The sequence below is a fragment of the Lissotriton vulgaris genome, chromosome 6, assembly GCF_964263255.1.
Source record: "Lissotriton vulgaris chromosome 6, aLisVul1.2, whole genome shotgun sequence".
Lineage (NCBI taxonomy): Eukaryota > Metazoa > Chordata > Amphibia > Caudata > Salamandridae > Lissotriton > Lissotriton vulgaris.
The window spans coordinates 112,767,629-112,795,517 of NC_141694.1; positions in this window are offsets into that span (position 1 = coordinate 112,767,629).

The following is a 27,889-nucleotide window of genomic DNA, read 5'->3' on the forward strand; positions in this document are numbered from 1 at the left end:
GATTTTAATAATTCATGGGTGATATATGTCCCTTAAGGGACATTCTCATCTGGAAACAAGGGATTTGCAGTATTGTATGGGTTACCAAATTTACAACTAAAGAGTCAGACAGACCCACAAATGCAAGTACTATGGAAACCTCATGTACACGGACAACAAGATTTTTTTATAAAATGTCTTTCATTTATTTTATAAAGGTTAAAAATTCATAATAACACAGACCTGTTATATGAAACAACAAGAAATATACTTTCAATTTTTGCAAAAAAGAATTTTTTACACTCAAATGTTAAAAAGAATTCAAGGGTTAAAAAATGCCATTATAGCATTATCTACATACACATGTTAAAACATCACATTTATTGGTTATACAATGATAAAGGATCAAACTGTCGACGCGGCGTTTCGGTGCCCTTTTTTGTGTTCTTGCACCTTCTTCAGGACTCGTTCCCTGTATTGTCACATCCAGGTAGAGTAATATCCTGGATATGTTTCTGTGAGCCTGTTTATCCGCTCCTTTCGCTGTACCTTTGTTAACGCTTATATATTGATTTCTACGGGTTTTCACTCCGGTTGTATGGAAATGGACCCACTTCAATCCGGTCCTCTTTCCTTATCCCTTTGTGTGGTTGGAAGACGCCTCTGGGAGCTACCCTTTCTTCTGTCTTTATTGCTGCGTTATCTCACTGGTTTAATGAGGAGTTACTTTATGTTTTTCTTCACTCTCTTATTTATCCAATTCTTTGGATTCTGCAGTATTTCAGTTGGAGCTTTTTTTTTTAATTTAGCTGACAACTATCATGATGGTAGCTGAACTGCCTGGCGTCTTCCTCTCCTCTTGGTTTTGAGAGGAAGACGCCAGGCAGTTCAGCTACCATCATCAAAGTTGTCAGCTAAATTTAAAAAAAAAGCTCCAACTGAAATACTGCAGAATCCAAAGAATTGGATAAATAAGAGAGTGAAGAAAAACATAAAGTAACTCCTCATTAAACCAGTGAGATAACGCAGCAATAAAGACAGAAGAAAGGGTAGCTCCCAGAGGCGTCTTCCAACCACACAAAGGGACTCACAAGGACGCCGTTTTCCTCGCTGCTGACGCCACTTTGCTGCCTGCCCACGGACCTTCAATTACACCTAGTGGAACCCGCTTCGCGGGTCCCACGTCGCTGGAAGGGGCATCCCGAGGCTGTGCTTTCTCCTCTGCTGCTGGGCGGTGAGTGTGTGACAGGGCTGCGAGCAGCAACCCGGACTCAGTATCCCAGGAGTCCCGGGTTGCCTTGGCCGTTTCCAGCTGGCCTGCTCTCCCTGACCGCCCCGCCCAGCCCCACCTGCTTCAAAAGCGGCAGTGATTTCCCTCTGCCTTGGGACTCACAAGGACGCCGTTTTCCTCGCTGCTGACGCCACTTTGCTGCCTGCCCACGGACCTTCAATTACACCTAGTGGAACCCGCTTCGCGGGTCCCACGTCGCTGGAAGGGGCATCCCGAGGCTGTGCTTTCTCCTCTGCTGCTGGGCGGTGAGTGTGTGACAGGGCTGCGAGCAGCAACCCGGACTCAGTATCCCAGGAGTCCCGGGTTGCCTTGGCCGTTTCCAGCTGGCCTGCTCTCCCTGACCGCCCCGCCCAGCCCCACCTGCTTCAAAAGCGGCAGTGATTTCCCTCTGCCTTGGGACTCACAAGGACGCCGTTTTCCTCGCTGCTGACGCCACTTTGCTGCCTGCCCACGGACCTTCAATTACACCTAGTGGAACCCGCTTCGCGGGTCCCACGTCGCTGGAAGGGGCATCCCGAGGCTGTGCTTTCTCCTCTGCTGCTGGGCGGTGAGTGTGTGACAGGGCTGCGAGCAGCAACCCGGACTCAGTATCCCAGGAGTCCCGGGTTGCCTTGGCCGTTTCCAGCTGGCCTGCTCTCCCTGACCGCCCCGCCCAGCCCCACCTGCTTCAAAAGCGGCAGTGATTTCCCTCTGCCTTGGGACTCACAAGGACGCCGTTTTCCTCGCTGCTGACGCCACTTTGCTGCCTGCCCACGGACCTTCAATTTCACCTAGTGGAACCCGCTTCGCGGGTCCCACGTCGCTGGAAGGGGCATCCCGAGGCTGTGCTTTCTCCTCTGCTGCTGGGCGGTGAGTGTGTGACAGGGCTGCGAGCAGCAACCCGGACTCAGTATCCCAGGAGTCCCGGGTTGCCTTGCCCGTTTCCAGCTGGCCTGCTCTCCCTGACCGCCCCGCCCAGCCCCACCTGCTTCAAAAGCGGCAGTGATTTCCCTCTGCCTTGGGACTCACAAGGACGCCGTTTTCCTCGCTGCTGACGCCACTTTGCTGCCTGCCCACGGACCTTCAATTACACCTAGTGGAACCCGCTTCGCGGGTCCCACGTCGCTGGAAGGGGCATCCCGAGGCTGTGCTTTCTCCTCTGCTGCTGGGCGGTGAGTGTGTGACAGGGCTGCGAGCAGCAACCCGGACTCAGTATCCCAGGAGTCCCGGGTTGCCTTGGCCGTTTCCAGCTGGCCTGCTCTCCCTGACCGCCCCGCCCAGCCCCACCTGCAACGGCTCCTCCCCCTTACCTACAGTCAGTACTTACTGAGCCAACTGCCCAGCTGCGCGGGAGCGCGCGGGAGGGCGCCGGGAGAAGCCCGGGACAAGGGCGGGACCGTCTGTGGCCGTCCGGGGCCGGAGGAGGCCGGGCTGGGCCTGACCTCCTTCTTTGTAGTCCAGAGGACATTGTTCATTACAGAATGGATATGGCAACAGAAGAAGAAACCCCGGGTAAAAAATCCAGATTACGTAATGGATCCCTGGAGAATTACTTTCCAAAGAAGAGCGAGGGAGAAAAGGATTCCATTCTAGCAGAGCGCAGGGCAGAGCGGCGTCGCTCTGTTGAGAATATGAAACACAGACCCCTCACTGATAGTCTATTTGAATTGACCCGGGAGGGTGATTCGAATGGCCTAAGTGAGGATAACGTAAGTCAAGATGGAGTCCCCCTACTGTTTCGTGACTTTGTAGCCACTCCTTGTCTGCCCTCGGATAATATTATAATTGTTTCTCCAACCCCTAGTGTTAGTCGGGTGGCTGACACATCTAAATCTAGGAAGCAGAAAGTTAATCTTTTTCCTGTAGCCCAGACCCACCGCCCTCCCCCTAGTAAAAAAAGGAGGAAACAAAGGGCGGTATCAGGTAAAGCCAAAACATCGTACGCTGATTTCGGTAAAGGGATAAAAACTCCGATTACATCTGAGACTCCTCCAATAGCAGAGCAGGATCACACACCACAGGTAGCCGTTCCACCGGTTCATTGTCCATCTTTAGCAACCACACTAGATGAGGCTCCTGATAACAACACTAGAGTCACCCCACCTATTACTTCACCACTACTTCCCCCCACAGTGTCAGGGAACCTGGAATTTTTGTTAAGATCTCTCCTCCTACCCATTAATGAGTCTATTAAAAAGGTGGAAATTAGATTAACCATATTGGAAGCCGCCATAACTAGTATGTCTATCCATATTAAAAATAAAGGAAGTGTGGCGGTGCATTCCACACCCCCTCCTATCACACCACAAAGGGAATCTAGAATTCCTCCTACCCCTGCTCTGACTAAGCAAACTCGCCAGCCTCCGGGTGGAGCCGTGCCCCCAACTCATAACACTCCGCCGCCTAAACAACCTAAACAACCTAAAGCACCAGCCACTGAGTTGGGAGCGGGCCCCTCCAAACCATCTTTAAAGGCCTCGACGAGCAACAATCAGAGTGCACACGGGGATGGTGGAAAAAGTAGAATACCTCATAAAAGGGTCCCACAAGTAGAGATTCCCCCAGAAGCTGTGCCCTACGTGGTGATTCTAACGGGGGTCCCGCAGTTAACTGAAAATAAGAAGGAGGGATTTGCCGACCTCAAAAACAAAATTATCCATTGGTTGCGGTTGCACAGGCCGATAGCACCTAACATAGATGGGGACATAGTTCATGTTAGACGGATCAACTGGCTAGGAAGTAGAACTAAAGATATCGAGGGGGACCTAGTGGTGGTCAATTTTAGAGACCCTCGGGCAGCTGATTACATCCTAAATTGGCCACCTGGGAATGGGGAAACCTGTGTTATCCCACGGGCTTTAACATACTTTTACCCCAGGTCAGAAGTTACCAACTCCAAATATTCAAACAGGCCACAATTTTATAGGCCGCCCTTTATACCACCCTACATTAATAATCATCCCCAGTATGGGCATCAGTTCACTAGGGTGCCTGATTTACACTCTGCCTGGTCCATGGTCCCCCATAGACATTTGCTGAACCAGGGTTCCAGTATGAACCACCTGAGACCCTTTACCCCGTTGGATACCTACAATCGGTTTTCCCAGCTGTCAGGGCTGGAAGACTGCGATTGAAGTTGGGGGCAAGGGGGGGGGGGGGGAAATGATAATGAACTTCCTGGGGATGAGGTTCCTCGTCCACCTTGGGGTAGCATTGGTACTGAAGAAGTTAGTCTATCTAGAGACCATATGGTGACCATCAATGACATAACTGAGGATTCTAGGTCAGCTGGGCCCGTGACGAGCATGGTTGGTTGCTTCGCAACCCCCATTTCATTGGCCCAGGAGGGGGGGAGCCCTTTGACTAGGGTGGTTAATGAGAGGTTGCCCAAGGTGGGTTACACTTCTATGCCTAGAGGAAGGCGGATAATAAACCTCCTTTCTTGGAATATTGCCGGGCTAAAGAGGAAGTTAGAAATCCCGGAGTGGCACACACTCATTGAGCAGTTTGATGTCTGCCTGTTTCAGGAGTCATGGAGTCTTGTTCCGCTACATAAATCGGGGTATACTACCCACTTTGTGCCCGCAGTAAGTAAGGGAAAGGGCAGACCATCGGGCGGTCTCATAGTTTGGATAAAAATAGATCTGAACTGGGTGGTCACAAGCCATATTGTGGAGTGTAACGATATACTACACCTTTCGGCAAAAGGAGGGGAGGATGTCGTTAGGCTTGACCTTTTTAATGTTTATGCAAGAGGGACACAGGGTGACTCTCCCTCTTTGACCTTAACAGCCCTGGATTCGGCCTTAGCCAATTGCCCCTGCTCAGCTAAAATTCTTGTGGGGGGTGATTTCAATTGTACATTTGAACCCCTTCTCGGAGACGACCCCTTAGGAATCGAAGAGGAGGATTCAAAATGGTCCATTCCAACTCTTTCCCTGCCCCCTGTTAGGAAGTGGTCACCTAGGGCCATACAAATTAATGCACTGACAAGGGACCATAAATTAAGAGCCCTTAATGGTAGGACTATATCTGATCAGTCAGGGGCATTGACCTTTAATAGACTCTCAGGGCCGTCCCGAATCGATTACATCCTAATGGATGTTGGATTTTGGCCGGACCTGATTGATATGGAGGTCGTCCCAAGTCAGGATAGTGACCACAATCCCCTGTGTTGCAAGTTCAATTGGGGTGTTCTGAACGACAGGCGAGCGATTGCCACCTTAAAAACAACTAAAGAAGTTATCCCATTTAATAATAACCGTAAACTGAAATGGGATAAGGCTAAGCTTAATAAGGACGATATGGGAAGCATCAAAGCGATGGTTGAGGGTTTGTCTTCCAACTTAGAAATCTGGGTTGGTGAAAATCGGACCGCCAATCGCCAACACCCCTCCCTTGACTCTGCCTATAAAACCACAATAGATCAAGTTGGCCAATTTTTTATCTCGAAGGGAAAAAGTAATAGGGCTCCTGCTATACCCTCTACTCTTAGCAAATCATGGTATAATGATCATTGTAAGAGCAAAAGGAAAAAATTGACAAATGCTCTGCTTTCGGGGGACCCTTCACTGGTTAGAGCGGCCAGGAAGGATTATCTGAAAGCATTATCATTGGGCAAACGGGAGTGGGAGGAACAGCATTGGCAGGATCTTTCCAATGCTGTGAGTAGTAGGAACCCAAACCTTTTTTGGGAACTGGTCAATAGATCTAGGCAGAGAAAATCGCAACCATTGGCTGATCATATAACTTGCCAGCAATGGTCTACACATTTCTCATCCCTATATGGAGACTCGGAAGAAACAACTAGTCCTGGGGAGAATAGCCTGGGTGAAGGGGATCCCGTAGATGATAATGTCCTTTTATTTTCAACAGGAGAAGTAGTGTTGGCAATTAGACACCTAACCCCTAGGAAAGCCGCTGGGCAGGATGGGATCCCTGGGGATCTGTTGACGGCGGAGCCAGAGGCCTGGGCTAAACTAATTGCGATTATAATGAATCTGATCACGAGGGGACACCAGGTTCCAGACTCCTGGAAAGGGGCTGAGGTAGTTACTGTGTACAAGAAGGGGGCTAGAGATGACCCTGCGAACTACAGACCCATCAGTTTGATAGACATAATCCAGAAAGTGGTCGGCAGGGTCATCATTTCAAGAGTAGGCGACTGGATAGAGGAGGCTAGTATCCTCTCCCACTTACAGGCGGGGTTCAGAAGGAAAGTTGGTACAATGGACCAGGTCTTTCGTCTCTTTGCCATCTATTGGAAGGCGGTTACTATCATGAAGGGCAGTTTGTATATGGCCTTCATCGATCTTAAAACTGCATTCGACCTGGTCCCTCGTACAAAACTTTGGGAAATTCTAGGAGAGATGGGTATCCCCAGTGGTCTTCTGAGCCTAATCGTAAAGCTGCACGAGGGGAACTATGCGAGGGTTAGATGGGGTTCCCAGGGGCAACTTACAGACAGGATCCCAGTGCGGAGAGGAGTACGTCAGGGCTGTGTCATGGCTCCGACCCTCTTCTCCCTATTCGTAAACGGAGTGGTTGACCATCTAAAGGGGGAGGAGGCGGATGCCCCATCCCTGGCGGGGGAGAGAATCCCCACACTTCTCTTCGCTGACGACACCCTATTAATTTCCAAATCCCCGGTGGGCTTACAAAAACTCTTGAATCGGTTTAGCTCCTTCTGCACTACCCGAGGCTTAACTATCAATACATCGAAAACCAAATTGATGGCTTTTGCACCCTCAAAAAGATTTAAAAATAATTTTGTGCTTAACAACGCCCCCCTCGAGCTGGTCGAGTCTTTTGACTATCTTGGTGTCCGGATTAACAGCCGCATGTCCTGGAAGGATCATCTTTCCAAAATGTTATTAAACCATCGAAGAGTATCCGGGGTGACGCTGAAGGAGATCCGTGAATCAACTAGTAAACCGGTCTCCCCAGCTATGACCATCTATGAGGGTCAGATTCTTCCTGCAGCACTTTATGGCTCCGAACTGTGGGGGTTTGAAGGGGTTTCTGACTTGATGAGAGCGGAAAACAACTTTTTTAGGAAAGTGGTAGCTCTTCCCACTTCCACCCCAATGATCCCTCTAAGATTAGATCTGGGCAGAAAAACAGTAAAGGACTTGGTGAGGCTACGCCCGTTGTTATTCTGGTCCCGACTAAGAAGAACCGAGGAGCTCGCAAAGTACGCAGAAGGGCTGGATGAACTACTACTACTGGACACTTGTAACAAAATAGGATGGCTAAATAAACTGAAGGAATTGGCTTTCAGCTTGGGTCTAAAAGAGGCATGGGAGTTGCAATCACCACCACCCAAAGATGTTATAAAAAAACTATACTGGGACTGGGTACAGAGTAACGCTACGAGGTCTACGAATTTGGGCACTCTTACTGACCAATTTTTGTCAATTAAGTGTGTGCGTAAATTGGAACCCTTTCTCGACCTAATAACCAAACCATTGGATCGAGCGCTGTACCTAAAATTGCGATATGGGACGCTCCCGGTTCATGACTTTACGGTGAGATGGTTGAATACAGATGCCCGCTCGCGTGCATGCCCGGGATGTGCGGCCCCTAAGGAATCGGTGGCTCACTTGTTTTTCGCCTGCCCAGCTTATAAAGGGGCGCGGAAATTCTGGTTGAAACCCGTCTGTAGGGAATTAGGGCTGAGGTGCCATAGCCAGGCACTACGTGTCCTCTCTACAGATTCTTCATCTGCCAGCATGATCTGTGGGGTGGCTAAATTTTTGGGAAGTGCGTGGATGACACGTTCCCGCTTACTGAAACTACAATTTGGAGGTTCCATTAGCTGAGGACGATTTTACTGCCAGGAAATTGATGAATGAGGTGTCCATGCTTCTACTGTATTTTATAATCTTTTATTGGTATTTGAAATGTCATGTATATGTATTCTTTTATGGTGATAAATTGCCGAATAAAGATATTCAAACAAACTAGCTCTGTGTGTACTCTGTATATTAATTTTCAATTGTGCATTATATAAAAACATTTATTAAAATCAACTTCATAGAAGAGAAACTGTGAACTCATGAAAACTGAACAGTGGCTGATTTACACATTAATTGTGGGAGACCCCTCACCTGGTTGGAACTTTAAGTACTGGTGGTGATGATGATGAGTAACATATTGCTCTTCTTCGTAGAAGGGAATCTTCTGTCTGTTATGAGAAAATGCTGTGTGTTAGAAAGCAAGCATTCATCAGTTGTGCCAAAAAGTATAGCATGTTATGGCTAAGCATAAATAAAAACACCCTCCCCTTCTGAAAGGGGAATTTTTAGTTTAGACTAGAGAGTCACAAATAATTAAATATGTTCATGTAGTAACATTTATTTTCATTCCTAGACAAAATAGGGAGTGGTGTATATGGCATCTAAAAATCTGAAATATTTTTTCTAGGCGGAACACCATCGGCACAGAAGACAACCACCAGTGCCGAGGCCATCGCGGAGGTGGTCACTCCAGGGGCGGATGCGGTGCCAGCAGGAACTGCTGTGGGGGATGCCTCGGTAGTGGCGGGCAGTGGTAAGCTATTATATTCCTTACTTATTAAGATTGTAGAGTAGGCTCGCTGCAGGGGTGTATGTTGTACAGTACAAGTACACTTTACTGTTAAGAAGCCTTACAAATTTAGTACTAAGGGGCATATTACCAAGCAATAGCGATAATTATCGCTATTGCTTGGTTAGCGTGAAAAAATTAACGCTGAGCTGCGGCGATTTTTATCGCAGATAAACCTTGGTATTACCAAGGTTTATCGCAAATGCGATAAAAATCGGCCGCAATGCATGAATACCGCTGAAAAATCAGCGATATTCATGCATTAGCGAGCTAATGCTCTTAGCCATGTTATCCACCTCCCATTGGATAACATGGCTAAGAACTGCTCAGGGCAGGTCTTAGCTTTTGGAGATATTTGCGCTTAGCGCAAATATCTCCAAAAGTTGGTAATAGGAAATAGCGATGTTAGCGACTGTTTTCAGTCGCTAACATCTTGGCACGCCCACTTTGCATGTTATTAGTGATAAATATCACTGACATGCAAAGTGGGGCCCAAGATGGCCGCTATCTCCTACTAGCTGTCGCTAACTGGTGTTAGCGACAGCTAGGTAATAGGGAGATAATTTTATTTCCGCTTTCTTGGCTTTTAAAGATAAACCCCCCTTGATAATATGCCCCTAGGTTTTTGTCAACCAGGCAGAAGACAGTCAACCTTGACTTCGCATTAGCAATAGCATTAGCGGCGGGAGTTGACGAGTAACCAATGGCCTCCTCTAAATTTGACTTCAACTCAGCTGTTAAAGTTTTATCGAGAAGCCAAGTCAGATCAGAGATGAACTTGATGGATGGGATGAACAAAAAGGGAAAGAAGGGTGTACGGAAAGAGGAAGGACGAGCGCGTTAAATTAATGACTGGCAAAGAATGATACATGTTTTTGAATGCAGGCGGAGGTGGCTGGTAGGTATCTGATGCATGGAAGGAGAAAGAAAAGAGGACTGCCTGGGTGGGTGAAACAGAAACTGTATGTGTGCGCAATATATCTTTTGGCTCAAATTCAAATGCAAGTCAAGCACGGATTCATGGGTGGTGGTTTACAAAATAAAATAAAAAGGGTGTTTGTCGGTGAGAAAAGTAAGGTTTGTCCAGTTGAGACATTAAGAAGAATTATTGACATCTACAATGAATTGATGGATGCCTGGATGGTATCTTCCTCATAGATAGCATAGGTGTATGTAGAGTAGACAGAGTAGAAAGTCACTGGATGAAGAGTGTTAGTTTGAAGAGCATGTAACACCGTGCCAGAGTAGCAAAGCCGAGGAAATTAGAAGTTGCAATTTTTCAGAATAGTCCCTTGACTAACAATAGTTTGCAAGCACAGCATATATTGTCTATCTATATTGTATAGTTGACATTATCAAGTCAAGTCACAAGTGCCTTACTTCAGCGATTACGGGGACCACTCACTACCTATGTTAATAATTTTTATTCAACTCTTTCATTCATGTGTGGCCTATCGGTGTTCACTCAATCAATAAAAATAAAGCACCTAAATTCATCCCTTATAAAAGCAAATATCATGTGAATAGATAGATGATCATATTATCTTCTTCATTTTCCTTTTGTAGTAGTCAGTGGCAGGGCAGGGTGAAAGTTAAATTAATTGAGCAGTAGCCCTTGTTGTAACAGAGTATGGCCAGTGCCACCCATAATAGAAAAGTAAGAGCTTCCCCACCTGCATGTACTGGTAACAGTAACGCAAATCTGCATCATCATGGCTTGTGTCTGTTTTTCTTAGGGGCAAGCTGACTGCGCTGGTATTATGCCGGCTTCCACATGTTTACGTATTATTTTTGCTAAACAAGAGAGAAGAAGAAGACTGGTGTACTGTCTGAGTCTGATGTTGTGAGTCCATAGTGCTAGTAGAATTCCTGAAACTCCCACTAATGTTAGAGCAGAGGCCGACGAAGTGGGAGGTTAGATAGATACATGCCACAAATGTTATGTACTGTGATTGCAAGTTGCTAGTGCTACTGTGGGACAGCTTTCTGTTGAAATATTTTGTGTTAATCTTAAAGAGTATTGGTTACAGTATTATTTTATTTCTTCATATAAATACTCCTTCTAAACCATCGAGGTAGGAGTTGGCTATCCGGGCCAAGCGCCGGAAGCTTGAGGCAATTGTCGCCGAATATCAGCGGCTGATGGCTCAGGAGGAGGAGGAGTCAAGTACAACAGCTGCATCCTCCTCCACTACCCCTGGGTCATCCAGCCAGCGCAATCCTCCAGCGGTATGGCGCTGTGGTCCGGCAGCCACCCACCACCGCCGAGCAGCCCAACCAACAGCTGCCCCCCACAGTACCTGCAAAGCGCGTGTGCACCGCCTAACCCTGTGAGTGGCCTACCTTGAGCAGGAGGTGGAGAGGCAGAAAGTCCTGCTCAAGGCCTTCCGGAGAGAGCTGTGGGACCACCTGGCCACAGGACACCGCCGGCCAAAGTAGAGACTGTCCCTTGCCCCTTTTTTAAAGAATTTTTGGGGAGTGGGAATTGGGCGTTAGGGTTTTTGAACTTTTGGGGAAATTTTTTTCATGGACATTGGTTGGGGTTAGGGAGCGGGGTGGGTCGAGTCTTGTGAGATAGTTTATTTTTGGTAGGGTCTAAATAATTATTTATTTTCCACTTAAACATAGCATATGTGTTTTTACTGTTTTGTGGGGGATGCGGGGGTGGGGGGGTTAACTGTACGTTTGTTTTCCTGATACTTAACTGGCTGGTTGATTCAAATTGTCTAAGTAATCATCTAAATTTGTACAAAAGTGCCACTGACAGAGTTTGTGAATTCAATTGTCCTACTACTTTACTAGTACTACCGTCAGTCTCTCCTCTCCTCCTACTACATTATACTTCCTCCCCCAAATTGCTTATCTTACCTGTGATTTGTGTTTGAGAATTGGGCTAGGCACGGGGATGGCTGCATGGCAAATGGCAATTAAGGTTGGCGATGGTCCTCCTTGTGCCGCTGCCCCGCTGCCACTGCGCTGTTTGGATTTGTTTTGAGTTATTTTGTGTTAACCTGCATCCTGTATTACTCCGTTGCTTTTCTCAACTGTAGCCTCTCTTGTCCCGAATCTTATATATAATTTTTATTTCTATTTGTCATTACTTGTGCCCTTTGTGCCCCCCCTCCCCCGTTTTCCTTCTGTCTCCCGCTCCCCTCCCTCGCGCTTTCCAGCCGCTGCGTCCCTGCGGCCCCGCCCCCTGGTTTCCCATTCGCCGCCCCACGCCAGAGTCCCAGCTGCTCCTCCCTCCCACAGCACCTCATAGGGAGGCCGCACAGCAGTGAAGGGAGCGACCCTTGAACCTGCCACCAGGTGGGTCACCTCCCTCAGCCACCACACGTTCCTCCTTGTGCCGCTGCCCCACTGCAACTGCGCTGTTTGGGTTTGTTTTGATTTATTTTGAGTTATTTGGTGTTAGCTTGCGACTTGTATCACTCTGTCGCTCTTCTCAACTGTTGCCTCTCTTGTCCTGAGTTCTATATACATTTTTATTTCTATTTGCCATTACTTTGCCCTTTGTGCCCCCCTCCCCCCATTTTCCTTCTGTCTCCCACTCCACATCCCTCGCGTTTTCCCGCCTGCGGCCCACCCCCTGGTTTCCAATTCACCTCCCCACGCCCACCTCCCAGCTGCTCCTCCCTCCCACAACCCCTCATATGGAGGCCACATAGCGGCAGCGCAGCGGGCGCGCAACCGGCGCGCCATAGGCGTGCCAAAGGCAAGCCCGCCTACGCCCGTCCGTGCCTGGACCGCACCCAGCACCAGAACCCCTGGCCCCCGCCGAAGCCAGGAATCCCGATTGAGATACAACACCACCGCCCTCAATGCACTCAACACCGGACGACCACCCGCCTGCTACCAAGCCACCCCGAAGCACACCCAAGGACCCTTCACTTGCCAAGCCTGCAAATTCACCTGCCTCCGAACCTGCACCCCACCCCCCGGACCAAGCAACAACAACAACCACCTCAAGTGCATCCTACTCAACACCCGCTCCGTCCTCAAGCACGCCGGTGAACTCTGGGACCTCCTCGATGCAACAGCACCGGACGTCGCCTTCCTCACAGAACCCTGGATAAACACTTCCTCCGCCCCCAACATCGCCATAGCCACCCCGGACGGCTACAAGATCACCCGTAAGGACTGCGTCAACCAAACTGAAGGAGGAATCGCCATCATCTACAGGAACACCATCAGCATCACGACCAACACCGAAGACACCCTCACCACCGCCGAACACCTACACTTCCAGATCCACACCGACCCCAAGACCACCCTCAGAGGAACCCTCATCTACAGTGCCCCGGGCCCACGCACACAATTCAATGAAGCCATCGCCAACTTTATCAGCCCGCATTTTCTCGCCACATCAGAATACATCCTCCTCGGGGACCTGAACTTCCACCTGGAGAACAATAATGACAACAACACCACCACCCTGCTCGACAACCTCGGACCGAAGCAACTGGTGAACACCCCCACCCACTACGCCGGCCACACGCTTGAACCCATCTTCTCCGCAAGCAACCACGTCTCCTTCAGCCACTCCACAGGAATACACTGGACCGACCACAGCTGCGTCCATTTCACCTTTAAGAAGACTACATCCCACCACCGCCCGCAACAGATCCCCCGCAGAAGCTGGAGCAAAGTCACCACAGACCACCTACCACATCACTGAGCCAGAACCCACCAACTGTCACCTCTGACACCAACGACGCAGCCCGCAACCTCACACAGTGGATCACCAACTGTGCCGACGCCGTTGCTCTACTGAAGAACCCCCCAGGCAAGACCGGCAACAGGAAAACCACATGGTTTACTGATGCTGTCAAACAATCAAAGAAATCCTGCCGAACTCTCGAGAAAACCTGGCGCCACGAACGAACAACAGAAAGCATGACAGCTCTTAAGAATGCTACTCGCAAACACCACCAGCTGATCCGCACCACCAATAGATCATTCAAAGAGCAGCTGGACAACAACACACACAACAGCAAGGCACTCTTCAGCATCGTAAAAGAGCTCTCCAACCCCAGCGCCAGCAACAATGATATCACACCGTCGCAAGACCTCTGCAACTCCCTCGACACGTTCTTCTACCGCAAAATCACCGATATACACGACAGCTTCGGTGGTCAGACTTCGCCTCCACTCACCAAACCAACACCCCCCACCACCACCCTGAGCGCCTGGACCCACGTCAGCACCGAAGACACCACCCATGTCATGAACACCATCCACTCCAGCTCTCCCTCTGACCCATGCCCTCACCACATCTTCGACAAAGCCGACACCATCATCGCACCCCACCTCCTGAACATCATAAACAACTCCTTCACGTCCGCCACCTTCCCAGAGAGCTGGAAGCACGCAGAGATCAACGCCCTTTTGAAGAAACCCACAGCGGACCCTAAAGTCCTCAAGAACTTCCGCCCAATATCTCACCTTCCCTTCCCGGCAAAAGTCACCGAGAAGACCGTCAATAATCAGCTGACTGCATTCCTCGAGACGAACAACTCCCTCGACCCATCCCACTCCGGATTTCGAGCCGACTACAGCACCGAGACTGCACTCATCGCAACCACCGACGACATCAGGACACTGCTTGACAACGGGGAAACAACCGCTCTCATCCTCCTAGACCTCTCAGCTGCCTTTGAAACCATCTGCCACGGCACCCTAATAACCCGGCTCCACGACACTGGGACCCAAGGAAAAGCCCTGGACTGGATCACCTCGTTTCTCTCCAACATTACCCAGAGAGTCCGCCTCCCTCCCTTTGCTCCGCGGCCACGGAGATCATCTGCGGCGTGCCCCAAGGTCCCTCGCTCAGCCCAACCCTCTTCAATATCTACATGACCCCCTACATTGCTATTGCACGGAAACACAACCTCAACATCATCTCCTACACCGACGACACCCAGCTGACACTCTGCCTCACCAAGGACCCAGCCACCGCCTAAACCAACCTCCAGGAAGGAATGAAAGATGCCGCAGAATGGATGAAGCTCAGTTGTCTGAAACTCAACTCAGACAAGACCGAGGTCCTCATCCTCCGACAATCCCATCCGCTTGGGACGACTCCTGGTGGCCCACAGCGTTGGGCACCGCACGACACCCACGGACCATGCACGCAACCTAGGATTCATCCTAGTCTCCTCACTCTCGATGACCAAACAAGTTAACGCCATCTCATCCTCATGCTTCAACACCCTGCGCATGCTCTGAAAAATCTTCTGGTGGATCCCCACCAAACCCAGGCCATCGTCACCAGGCGACTGGACTACGGGAACGCCCTCTACGCAGGAACCACAGCCAAATTTCAGAAATGACTTCAGCGCATACAGAAAGCCTCCGCACGACTCATCCTCGACATCCCTCGCCACAGCCACATATCTACCCACCTGAGAAACCTGCACTGGCTCCCAGTCAGCAAAAGGATCACGTTCAGGCTCCTCACCCACGCACACAAAGCGCCCCAGGACATGGGCCCCGAATACCTAAACAACTGCCACACCTACTACACTCCGGCCCGCAAGTTCGGCTCCGCCAACTTCACCCTCGCCACCGTCCCACGGATCCATAGAATCACCACCGGTGGAAGATCGTTCTCCTACCTTGCCGCCAAGACATGGCACTCCCTTCCCGCCAACCTACGTATGACTCAGGACCACCTTGCCTTCAGGAAACACCTCAAGACCTGGCTATTCAAGCAGTAGCAGCACCACCCTCCCTTCAGCGCCTTGAGACCCTCACGGGTGAGTAGCGCGCTCTATGAATGCACTGATTGATTGATTAATTGATTGATTGATTAAAGCAGAATAAGAATATATCCTCGGATTCCTTGACCTGTCTTGAAATTGATTTTCTGTTTCTTTTGACGTTATCCTCCCCAGCAAACGTGTGGAATTATTGGTGTCATTTAGTCACACCTCAATGAAAACCGCACAGCCCGGGGGATGAAGGTTAGGGTTTGAAAAATGGATGGGAATGGGGGTTTTTGGGAAAGTTTTTTGGAGAGAGAAAAAAAAAACACAGAACGCATGGACAAACAACAACTGAAGAAAAACAAATCTTAGGATACAAAGATATGCATAAATCTTTTAATTGACATAAAGGAAGTGCATGCATGAAGTTAGTTGCTAATTGGATGGTTAGTTTACTGAAAAATAGTACTTACTATAACGTATTAACTAGTACAAAACAATTATAAAGTACAGGGCTTCAGTGATTACGTAATTTCACTTGCCTATCTGCCCTCAGAGAGAATAAACACTTAGTAGTACATTACATTAGTTTTACAAATAGCAAAGAAACTTATAAAATAGCTGTGGGGATGAATTTGAAGCAGAGAGTAAACGCACAGAGTCGCACTCATAGAAGTTCACAACAATAACATTATTTAAAAGATAAGGACAAGTGAAGTGGATACTGTAACTGTATGTTGTAGTTGTCCTGGTCAAATTGGGAAGTTGCATGCATCCAGCCATTCCTCTTATTCGCGCTACTCCTCCATTCCATTGGGCGCTCCATCGATCAATCTTGGTGGCCACACTGTCCACTGCCTGCCTGGAAGGTGCGGAATTGCGGATTGCTATGGTAAGCCTGAGTTAATATTTTTCCCATCACACAGGGTAAGTGCCGGCCTGTAATTGTCGATGGAAAAACAGAAAGGGATATTAAAACACCCCAGAGGAAAAATATAAGGTACGGTGTGTAGTGCAAAAATAACACTTTCACTTTCAGAGGCAACAGTATTACATACATGCATCATTTCTAAAGTGCCTACTCTGAGTCTCTGTTTCCAGGATAATAAATAGCACACAGCAGACCAGGGCCATGCAGACGGTCAAGGCAGGCACCACTGAGTGAACCAACCTCCATGTAGCATACCTCTTTGACACAGACAGACAAAGAAGGTCTAATTTTTTACAGCAAGCCACATAGCCGCAATTTTACATGAACCGCTGTCTGGACTCTGGCATAACACTACACTGGATCTACCACTCCAAACCACGACTAGACAGACATGTAGTTCTGCTGTGGTTGTTGTTGACTTGTTTACCTGTTTGCCACTCATGAAATGGCCATAGTTCTTCTGTAAATCGATGATGATGATGATCCATCCATCCCAGTGAGTGACTGTGAAGATATTAGAAACTTTGGTCATCATGACTCATCATCATGATGGTGTTGGCAAACTCAATGTTGTTCATGCAGTCACAGTCTACAGAAAGTGAGTCCGAGGACATTTTCCATATTAAAAAATGCAACGTAGTGGCCCCTGCAGTAGAAGTTCAATTTGTATTAAACAAGGTAAACAGAGTAGACTTGAGTTACATTTAGTGTGTAAAGATTAAAGAATAACAGATCACATAGGATTCATTTTATGCACAAAAAACAAACAGCAATTGCTTTCATCAGAGCCAGACAGCCAGTTTTGTCCACTGCATGCCATCTCATCATTCATTACCTGTTCTACTTTTTGTCAGCATCTTATTTTTAAGTGAAGGTCCACAGGGCCCCTCTCGTGTCAATTTCCGAAGAAACAGTCAGCATAGTTTTTCTTTTTTTTTGATACTTGTATACCGCACTACTCACCCGCAAGGGTCTCAAGGCGCCTGTACGAATACCGCTGTGAAACCCATCCTGGCTTTCCCTGTGAGGCGTCCAATCCTGGGCACCCCCAAGGTGGAGGCCAGGCATCCTTAGCTTTTGGGGGCCGTTGTGGAGATTAAGCAAGCTATTGCCCAGAGTTGCAGAGTGGGACTCCATGATTGGAATAGGCACCGAGGCGAGAATTATCAGGTCCGTGTAATTTTGAGCCCAAGACCCGCCGAGGCGGGGAATTGAACTCTGGTCCTGGGCTAGACCTCAGCATCAGGGTCTGCCGCTCTAACCATTGAGCCACACTTCTCCACCAGTCAGTCATTCCAGTCCTACTTCTTTTGAGGGGACTCATCTACAAAGCAACAACAGTTTCTTCTTCGTAATCCGGACATCTGCCTTGAGGGATATGGATAGGGAAGTCTGGAGGAGGAGGATAGAAGAGCATGACTGAGTTGTGAACTTGTTAACTTTAGGAATGCAGACAGCGGCACCTTTAATATGGAAATAAGACGAAGACAGTGCTGCTGATGGATTTGTTGTGATTTAAGTTTTGTTGTGCTAAAAGTTGCAAAACAAAGAAAGACACACAGAAATAAAAGTGAATAAGGCCCAAAAAAAAAAAAAGTAAGTATTTCAAGCCTAGGTGTCAGGGATGTAAAGCTTGTCCTCAAACTCTGTGAATTGAACCGGGAGTAGGTCAGCTAACAGAGAAGAACTTCTGTCACCTAAGTCGGTGTCCTCTTCTTCCTGCATGGATTCAGGTCTTCTTTGATCAGAACCCATTGGTGTATTGGTATGGGAAAAGGCCTCAATGGCCACTGATCACCAAGCTGGCTATAAATGATTTGGCTTGCCCACTCGCAAGTGTGTCTTCTAAACGTGTTTTCAGTGCTGCTGGTGCCATTGTAACCTCAAAGAGGACCCGCCTTTCGCCCAAAAATGTGGAGAGGTTAACAATGATCAAGATGAATTAACACTTCATACGACCAGATTACAAAATATGTGAATCCAAGGAGGAAGAAGAGGACACCGACCTAGGTGACAAAGTTCTTCTTTGTTAGCTGACCTACTCCCGGTTCAATTCACAGAGTTTGAGGACGAGCTCTACTTCCCTGACACCTAGGCTTGAAATACTTATTTTTTTTATCCTTATTCACTTTTATTTCTGTGTGTCTTTCTTTGATTTGTAACTTTTAGAACAACAAAACTTTAATCACAACAAATCCATCAGCAGCACTTTCTTCGTTTTATTTCCATATTGAAGGTGCCGCTGTCTGCAATTCTGAAGTTCACAAGTTCACAACTCAGTCATGCTCCTCTATCCTCTTCCTCCAGACTCCCCCTATCCATTTCCCTCAAGGCAGATGGCCGAATTATTACGCAGAATCAAGAAACTGTCGCTTCGTAGACGAGTCCCCTCAAAAGAAGTAGGACTGGAATGACTGAGTGACTATGCTGACTGTTACTTCTGAAATTGACATGAGAGGCTGCCCTGTGGCCCTTCACTTAACAATAAGATGCTGACAGTAAGTGGAACAGGTAATGAATGATGAAATGGCATTCAGTGGACAACACTGGCTGTCTGGCTCTGATCAAAGTAATTGGTGTGTGCGTGTTGTGCATGAAAGGAATCCTATGTATTCTGTTATTCTTTAATCTTTTACACACTAAATGTAACTCAAGTCTACTCTGTTTACGTTGTTTAGTACAAATTGTACTTCTACTGCAGGGGCCACTACGTTTCATTTTTCAATATGGATAATGTCCATGGACTCACTGTGTGTAGACTGTGACTACATGAACAACATTGAGTTTGCCAACACCATGATAATGATGATGAGTCATGATGACCAAAGTTACATAATATCTTTACAGTCACTCACTGGGATGGGTGGATCATCATTGTCGATGTACGGAAGAACTATGGCTATTTCGTGAGTGGCAAAGAGGTAAACAAGTCAACAACAACCACAGCAGAACTACATGTCTGTCTAGTTGTGGTATGGAGTGGTCGAGCCATTGTAGTGTTATGCCAGAGTTCAGACAGCGGTTCATGTAAAATTGCGGCTATGTGGCTTGCTGTATAAAATTAGATATACTTTGTCTGTCTGTGTCAAAGTGGTATGCTACATGGAGGTTGGTTCACTCAGTGGTGCCTGCCTTACCCGTCTGCATGGCCCTGGCCTGCTGTGTGCTAATTATTACCCTGGAAACATAAACTTGGAGTAGGCACTTTAGAAATGGTGCATGTATGTAATTCTGTCACCTCTGAAAGAGATAGTGCTATTTTTGCACTACACACCATACCTTATATGTTTCCTCCAGGGTGTTTTAATATCCCTTTCTGTTTTTCCATCGACAATTACAGGCCGGCACTTACCCTGTGCGATGAGAAACATATTAACTCAAGCTTACCATAGCAATCCGCAATTTCGCATCCGCCAGGCACGCAGTGGACAGTGTGGTGGTAACCAAGATTGATCAACGGAGCGCCCGATGGAATGGAGGAGTACCGCGAATAAGAGGAATAGCTGGATGCATGCAACTTACCAATTTGACCAGGACAACTACAACATACAGTTACAGTATCCACTTGACTTGTCCTTCTCTTTTAAATAATGTTATTGTTGTGAACTTCTATGAGTGCGACTCTGTGTGTTTGCTCTCTGCTTCAAATTTATCCCTACAGCTATTTGATATGTTTCTTTGCTATTTTTAAAACTAATGTAATGTACAACTAAATGTTTATTCTCTCTGAGGATAGATAGGCAAGTGAAATTGTGTAATTACTGCAGCCCTGTACTCTACTGTCTAATTGTTTAGTACTAGTTAGTAAGTTGTAGTATAAGTACAACTTTTCAGTACATTTTCCATTTAGCAAACAACTTCATGCATGCACTTCCTTTATGTCCCTTAAAAGATTTATGGATATGATCGTATCCAAACATTTGTTTTTCTTCATTTTTGTTTGTCCATGCTGTGTTTTTTTTTCTCTCTCCAAAAAACTTTCCCAAAAAACCCCATTCCCATCCATTTTTCAAACCCTAACTCTCTTTCCCCAGGCTGTGTGGTTTTTATTGAGGTGTGAGTAAATGACACAAATAATTCCACAGGCTTGCTGGGGAGGATAAGGTCAATGCAACAGAAAATCAATTTCAAGGCAGGACAAGGAATCCAAGGATATATTCCTATTCTGCTTGACACACACCCATGAGTATTTGCAAATCTATTCAGAATTTCATGTCCACCATCGAGTGGATTCATCAACAACAACATCCTCCTACACGTGACAAAAGCTTACGCTGCTGTGTCCTTCAGTACTAGTTCTTATACTATCCATAATCCACGCAACTAGTAGTTAACCTTTGATTGAATACTTTAGCATTGCTTAGGCTACAATTTATGGCACTGTTCTTGTGTACTATCGTACTGTTCTAATGCTCCTCTCAGGCCACTCAATGTCTTGTTTCCTTTTTTTTCATATGCTGCTACTGCCAGTGTGTACCACTACTACTACTACCACAACAATGCCATTTCATCCGTCCAGGATTCCATAGCCAACCTTAATCGCCATTTGCTATGCAGCCAGCCCTGTGCCGAGCCCTATCCTCAAGCATGAATCACAGGTAAGATAAGTATTTTTAGGGAGGAAGAATAATGGAGTAGGAGGAGAGGAGAGACTGACAGTAGTACTAGTAAAGTAGTAGGACAATTGAATTCACTAACTCTGTCAGTGACACTTTTGTACAAATTTGAGCGATTATTTAGACAATTTGAATCAAGCAGCCAGTTAAGTGTCAGAAAAACAAACTTAAAGTAGTTACCCCCCCGCCCCTGCCTCCCCCACAAAACAGTAAAAACGCGTATGCTATGTTCAAGGGTAAAATAAACAATTATTTTGAGCATAACAAAAATAAACTATCCCTGACTCACTACCCTCCCTAACCCCAACCAATGTCCATGTAATTTCCCCAAAAGTTCAAAAACCCCAACGCCCAATTCCCACCCCCCCCAAAAGTCTTTAAAAAAGTGGTAAGGGACAGTCTCTCTCCAGTCTCTACTTTGGCCGTAGGTGTCCGGTGGCCAGGTGGTCACGCAGCTCTCTCCGGAGGGCCTTGAGCAGGGCTTTCTGCCTCTCCACCTCCTGCTCAAGGTAGGCCACTCGCAGGGTCAATCGGTGCATGCAAGCCTTGTAGGCACTGTGGGGGGCAGCTGTTGTTTTCGCTGCTCGGCGGCAGGTGGCTGCCGGACCACAGCGCCGGACCGCTGGAGTATTGTGCTGGCTGTGTGACCCAGGGGCAGCAGAGGAGGATGCAGCTGTTGTTGTGGATGTTGACTGCTAATCATCCTCCTCCTCCTGAGCCACCAGCCGCCGATATTCGGCGACTATTGCCTCCAGCTTCCGTCGCCTGGCCTGGATAGCCAACTCCTTCCTTGATAGTTTAGAAGGAGTATCTATTTGAAGAAAGAAAAAAATACTGTAACCAGTACTCTTTAATATTAACACAAAATAATTCAACATAATTTCCTACTACATAACAAGGCATAATATACAAGTCATAATATACTCAACCTATCAATCCACCACCACTATCTCTTCTTAGTGGCAGGTGTACAAAGGAATGACTGGACTTGAGTCTCTAGTCTCTCTAGCATTACGCAATTCTGTAAAGTACACTCATACATCATCACCAAATAAGCACAAAATTGAAAAAATTTCAATGTAAATGTATGTATACTTGTAAAGCGCACTATCACCTGACAGGCATCTTGGCGCTGTATAACGCTGTGGAGCCCGTCCTGGCTTTCCCTGTGAGATGCTCCCTACTGGGCACCCCCAAGGTGAAACCAGGCTTCCCAGCGCTTTTAGGGCCGTTGTGGAGATTAAGCAAGCTATTGCCCAGAGTTGCAGAGTGGGAACCCATGATTAGAGTAGGCACCGAGGCTAGAATTATCGAGTCCATGGACATTGAGCCCAAGACCCTGCCGCGTCGGGAATGGAACCCTGGTCCCGGCCAGACCTCTGCATCAGGGTCTGCCGCTCTAACCATTGAGCCACACAGTAAGCATAGTAGCACCGCCACTGAATGAGCAGGCGAGCACCTGCAATCACAGAAGCTTTTGAAACATAATTTACCTGCAATGTAATCAGCAGCATTCTTGTTCTTCGGAAAAAACATATATTTGCAAGATAACACAGAGCAGAAGAAAACAGAGCAGTTGTTAAATAGCTACTAGTACTCACCAAGCCCAGGGATCTCAACGCCAAGCAGATTGAGCAGGTCTTGTTCCCGGTCCAGGATGTCGGACCATCGGTACGTCACCTGGTTGTAGGTGCGCCGGACCCCAGACTCCCGATACATGGCCCAGCACACCTTTCCCCATAGCTTGCGACGCTCCCGGAGGCCATACCCAGTCCCGGGCCTGCCACCTGCCGCGACTGTCTTGGGGAGGTGGCGCTGCACAATGAAGACCAGTGCGGCCACCTCCACCGCGCTGAAGATCTCCCTGGGACTTACTGACTCCCCCTTAATCGCCCGCAACGGAGCCGGCTACGGGGTGTGGGACTCTTCCCCTTCGACTTGCCGGCTCCCTTTGCCATGGTCCTGGGTCAAAGAAGAAAGGAAAAATAGGAAAGAATAGGGAAAAAAAGTAAATAAAGGAAAAGAGAGAGCTAAAAAAAAAGTAGTTATTACAGTAACAAAAAGTTGAAAAAAACACAAAAAATATAGATGTAGAAAAATAGAGAGATAGATAATGAGTAAAAAAGAAAAAAAAAGTTCAAAGAAACAAAGGATTACAAAGATTGAAACAGGATAGAAAAGGCATGCCCAGAACCATTGCAATGAATGAAAAACAAGATGGCCCCGCCCATTGCAACCACGTGGGTAAGTTCGTGCGATATTTCCTTCGCGAGCACGCAAAAACGGACGTGAACACGCAATTGCGCCCCCGAAATAGAAATGCACAACGCGAGCATGCAACTAGCGACCGGAAACGGAAATATGCAATGCAAACAAGATGGCCACGCCCATAGAAGACTGCATGGGTACGTTCGGCGTAGCTGCGGTGAAAAAAATCCCGCGAACTCGCAAAAATAAAAAAATTCGCAATTGAACAAATGTTTGCGCATTTTACGGACCGCGAGTACGCTTTCGCGCGAATTCTCATACCGAAAATTTGCAAAATTCGCTCCTAATTAGTTCCAATGACGCCTCTGACCAAAACATGCTTTTAATTGTGGTATGACCGTTTTCATATGTTATGATGATCCAGACTTCTTCAACCCAGTTAGGCTCATTGATGTACTTTTTTGCATTGGTGTCTCTCCCAGACTCTTACTGTGCCACCTAGATGTTGCTGGGGTAGAGGGTGTGGGCGCTACCACTGCAGTGCTGCTGCCAGGGCTACTGTGTGTACCAGAAAAAATGTCTCTCGCTTCTCCACCTCCCCCCTGCACGATCAGCCCCTCGTCATCAGATGCATATGGCTGAGATACCCGCCACCCCCTCTCAACACAATCCCCAAGGATGGGAAACCGGAAACGGTTCTGAACTTTTGGAAGGCGGGAGGGAGTGACCCTCCCGGCCGTATTTATTAAAATATGAAACAAAATCAAAACATTAAAATAACAGTTTCATATTATGTACAATTTCATTTCCACATTACGATGTTTGGCTAACCTTAACAGATCTCTAATACAAAGGTTCTCCTAGCCGAACTAACATCCTACAAAACATTTGACTTGAAATTGTACATGCTAACGTTAAGGGCCAACGGCAAGGTCGTAACCGGTGTCAGATCCCTAAACCGTAAATCCACCCCTCACTTGTGAGGGGAGCGACCGCACAGAGGCGTACCTCAAGTGCATCTACCAATTTCCCTTGGACTTGACGGGGGCCCCAATGAACTCGACGCCATTTAACGGTTGTCCGAGGACTCGTGTGAGGTGTCTAAAAGGTAGCGTAAACCCCCTCCCGAACCCCACACATCTTACCCCATCTGCTGTCGCAGATGTCCTGGCCCCGGGAAATTCCCCAGGAGGGCCCGTAGCCCCTCCTATCCAGGAAGGGGCCTTGACCACCTTTCCTTTCCTTCCGGCGGCCTATCCTTAGAAGGGACCGCCTCCCCGTTGAGGGGCCAATGGCCACCTCCCCCGAGCGCTCCCATCCGTAATGGGTGACGCCCCCCCATAGGGATCTTCCAATTACTGCTCACCGATCATGACCTTACCGCCCGACCAAAATAAATACGACAATTTACCTAACTTACTAATTTACAAAACAACCATAACTATTACAAGCATGATTACTGATCAACACTAGTGCAGAATTACTTTATTTGAAAAAACATACTGAAAATAACCATTCTTTATTGCATACTCAAAATATCACGACAATCATCACAACCTGCAAGAAATAGAGTTACCACATCAAAACTTTATTCAAAACAACTAGCTGTCCTCAGGGGCTGGTGGGTGGGTCAAAATTGGCTCTTCGTTCCGTCTCGGGCTCACGTGCAGCGGGGAGGTGCAGCTTCAGAGCACAGGAACAAGAGGATGCTTTCTTGGCTTGTTGCACCTTTTATCCGTCTTCGGGCGGGCGTAAACCCGCCCCCGCCTGCCTCCGAGGGCGTGGCCGGCCGCGTCAGTGTCTAGGACAACCCACTCCAGGGCGGGAAAAGGCGCGCCCCGGCTACGCCGCTTCGGGCATACCAGCCGAGACTTGCCTCCCGCCCAAGATGGCTTCCCGGGGGGATCGTGGTACTCCACCATACGTTCGGGGGGACCGAATGGTCGCCCCTTTCCATATGGCTGAGATACCCGCCACCCCCTCTCAACACAATCCCCAAGGATGGGAAACCGGAAACGGTTCTGAACTTTTGGAAGGCGGGAGGGAGTGACCCTCCCGGCCGTATTTATTAAAATATGAAACAAAATCAAAACATTAAAATAACAGTTTCATATCATGTACAATTTCATTTCCACATTACGATGTTTGGCTAACCTTAACAGATCTCTAATACAAAGGTTCTCCTAGCCGAACTAACATCCTACAAAACATTTGACTTGAAATTGTACATGCTAACGTTAAGGGCCAACGGCAAGGTCGTAACCGGTGTCAGATCCCTAAACCATAAATCCACCCCTCACTTGTGAGGGGAGCGACCGCACAGAGGCGTACCTCAAGTGCATCTACCAATTTCCCTTGGACTTGACGGGGGCCCCAATGAACTCGACGCCATTTAACGGTCGTCCGAGGACTCGTGTGAGGTGTCTAAAAGGTAGCGTAAACCCCCTCCCGAACCCCACACAACTTACCCCATCTGCCGTCGCAGATGTCCTGGCCCCGGGAAATTCCCCAGGAGGGCCCGTAGCCCCTCCTATCCAGGAAGGGGCCTTGACCACCTTTCCTTTCCTTCCGGTGGCCTATCCTTAGAAGGGACCGCCTCCCCGTTGAGGGGCCAATGGCCACCTCCCCCGAGCGCTCCCATCCGTAATGGGTGACGCCCCCCCATAGGGATCTTCCAATTACTGCTCACCGATCATGACCTTACCGCCACAGGCCGGATAGTTGACCGGCTATCCGGACCCCCCACAACAACTCCTGCCTAAAGGTCATGTTTTAAACTCTTTAGCCAAGCTATGAGGTCTCCTATGAGTAACTCATTCCCCACCCGGGACAAATGAACCCCATCCCCCAAATACATACTGTCCCCTTTGATACAACCATGCGAAACAGAATGCAGTGTATTTGAACGAAACAATCTACTCAACTTGTTATTTATTTTCTTTACTGAATGATTCAGAGCAGAAACCGAAATAGCCCCCCGCCACACTTTCCGTGGGATCATATGGGACCATGCAATTGTGCACCCTGGAACTCTTCCTGCCAACCAACTTACTGTGGAAAGCATTGCCTCAAGAAGAAGTCGTCTACCAGTGGCCACCAAATCGTTGCCCCCAAGATGGACTATGATTATAGACGGCGGTGACCTTGTCCGCCCTAACAAACCCTCGAAAAAGGATTGAAATTGGTCAATACAGAGCCCGCCCCTTCCATAGAAGGACACCCTGTACCCGTATTCCCCAGCCACGTGAATCATGTCACCTGCTTTGAATACGTCCGCGGCACGCCTCACGTATGGGTGGCCCACGACCCACACCTCCTTTCTCGCAGCCGGTGACGTCTGACCGCTGTTCCCCAGGTGTCGGGTCAACTGCACAGTCTGCCCCGCCTCGTAAGCTTGCGCAACTGAAAACCAAACAAAAACAAGAAGCGTGAGTACATTATTACAGCTTCACAACATGTGCAACCGCACATACCTTTTATAACAGTTCGAGGACCAACGCCCCAAACGTTTTACTTCTTCTACACTCAGACCCCTGGCTGTAGCCTCAGTAGCAGCCCCTATCCGAAAGGAATGGGTCCCGAACTCGCCGGGGTTCAAGCCCGCGGCCGAAATCGACATCGCAAGCACCCGCTGGAACTGAAACCTCGTCAGTGGGGTGGCGTCAGCGTGTCTCAACAAGGTCCCCCCCCATGATGCCACCCTCTGCGCTAAATATTCCTCCACGCAAACCACAGGGCACATGGAAGACCCGGGGATCCTCTGAATGATTATGCAGTCCCCAATTGCACCCTGATCGGTTTTGGACCTAACAAACGAGACCGTCATCGTCTCCTCCCTGACCTGAATGTGCTCCCGGCACAGTCCCCCCATCGTATCCTGCTTGTTCTTCGCCACTAATTCGCTTACCCGCATAGCCCCATGGAATGCTAGCGCAAATGCAGCTCGGAATAACCCTGCTTCGTACTGGGATGAACACGTTGCCGGGAGTACGGACAATAACAGGGTCAACCTATCCAGACCTATCGGGTGCCTCTCATCTACTCTGCGACCCTCAAGGCGTTGCCACCCACGTAGCGCTTTCTGCACCACAAAAGACGCTGTCGGGTCCTGGATCCCATGAGCCCTTGCCATAAAGGAAATGGCGGCCCGATGCCTCTGGGCCGTAGCTACTGATTTGCCTGCCTGATGTAAAGACAGCAGAAATTTTACGACAAGCTCTTCCTGTCCCCAAAGCTTCCCCCCAGCAGAACCCAAAAAGGACAAATAGGAACGGAACGCCCCTTCATATGCCTTCCTTGTCCTGGGTGCTAAACTCTCTCCCACGAGGTTTTGTAGTTCGGGGCACCGAGAGACCAGAGAGCTTCGGGAAAGGGTGCTGCCACCAGGTCCGCTGTGGGCAGAAAACCCCAGAAGGCCTGCATACGGAAACGAGAAAGCGCATCAGCCGCTTGGTTCAGTACCCCCGGGACATGTCTTGCCCTAAAGAGCACATTCAACTGCATACACAATAACACAATTTCTTTGAGCAGTCTCAGAATCCATTTGCAACGTGCTGCCTGACTATTGATACACTCAACCACAGTCATGTTA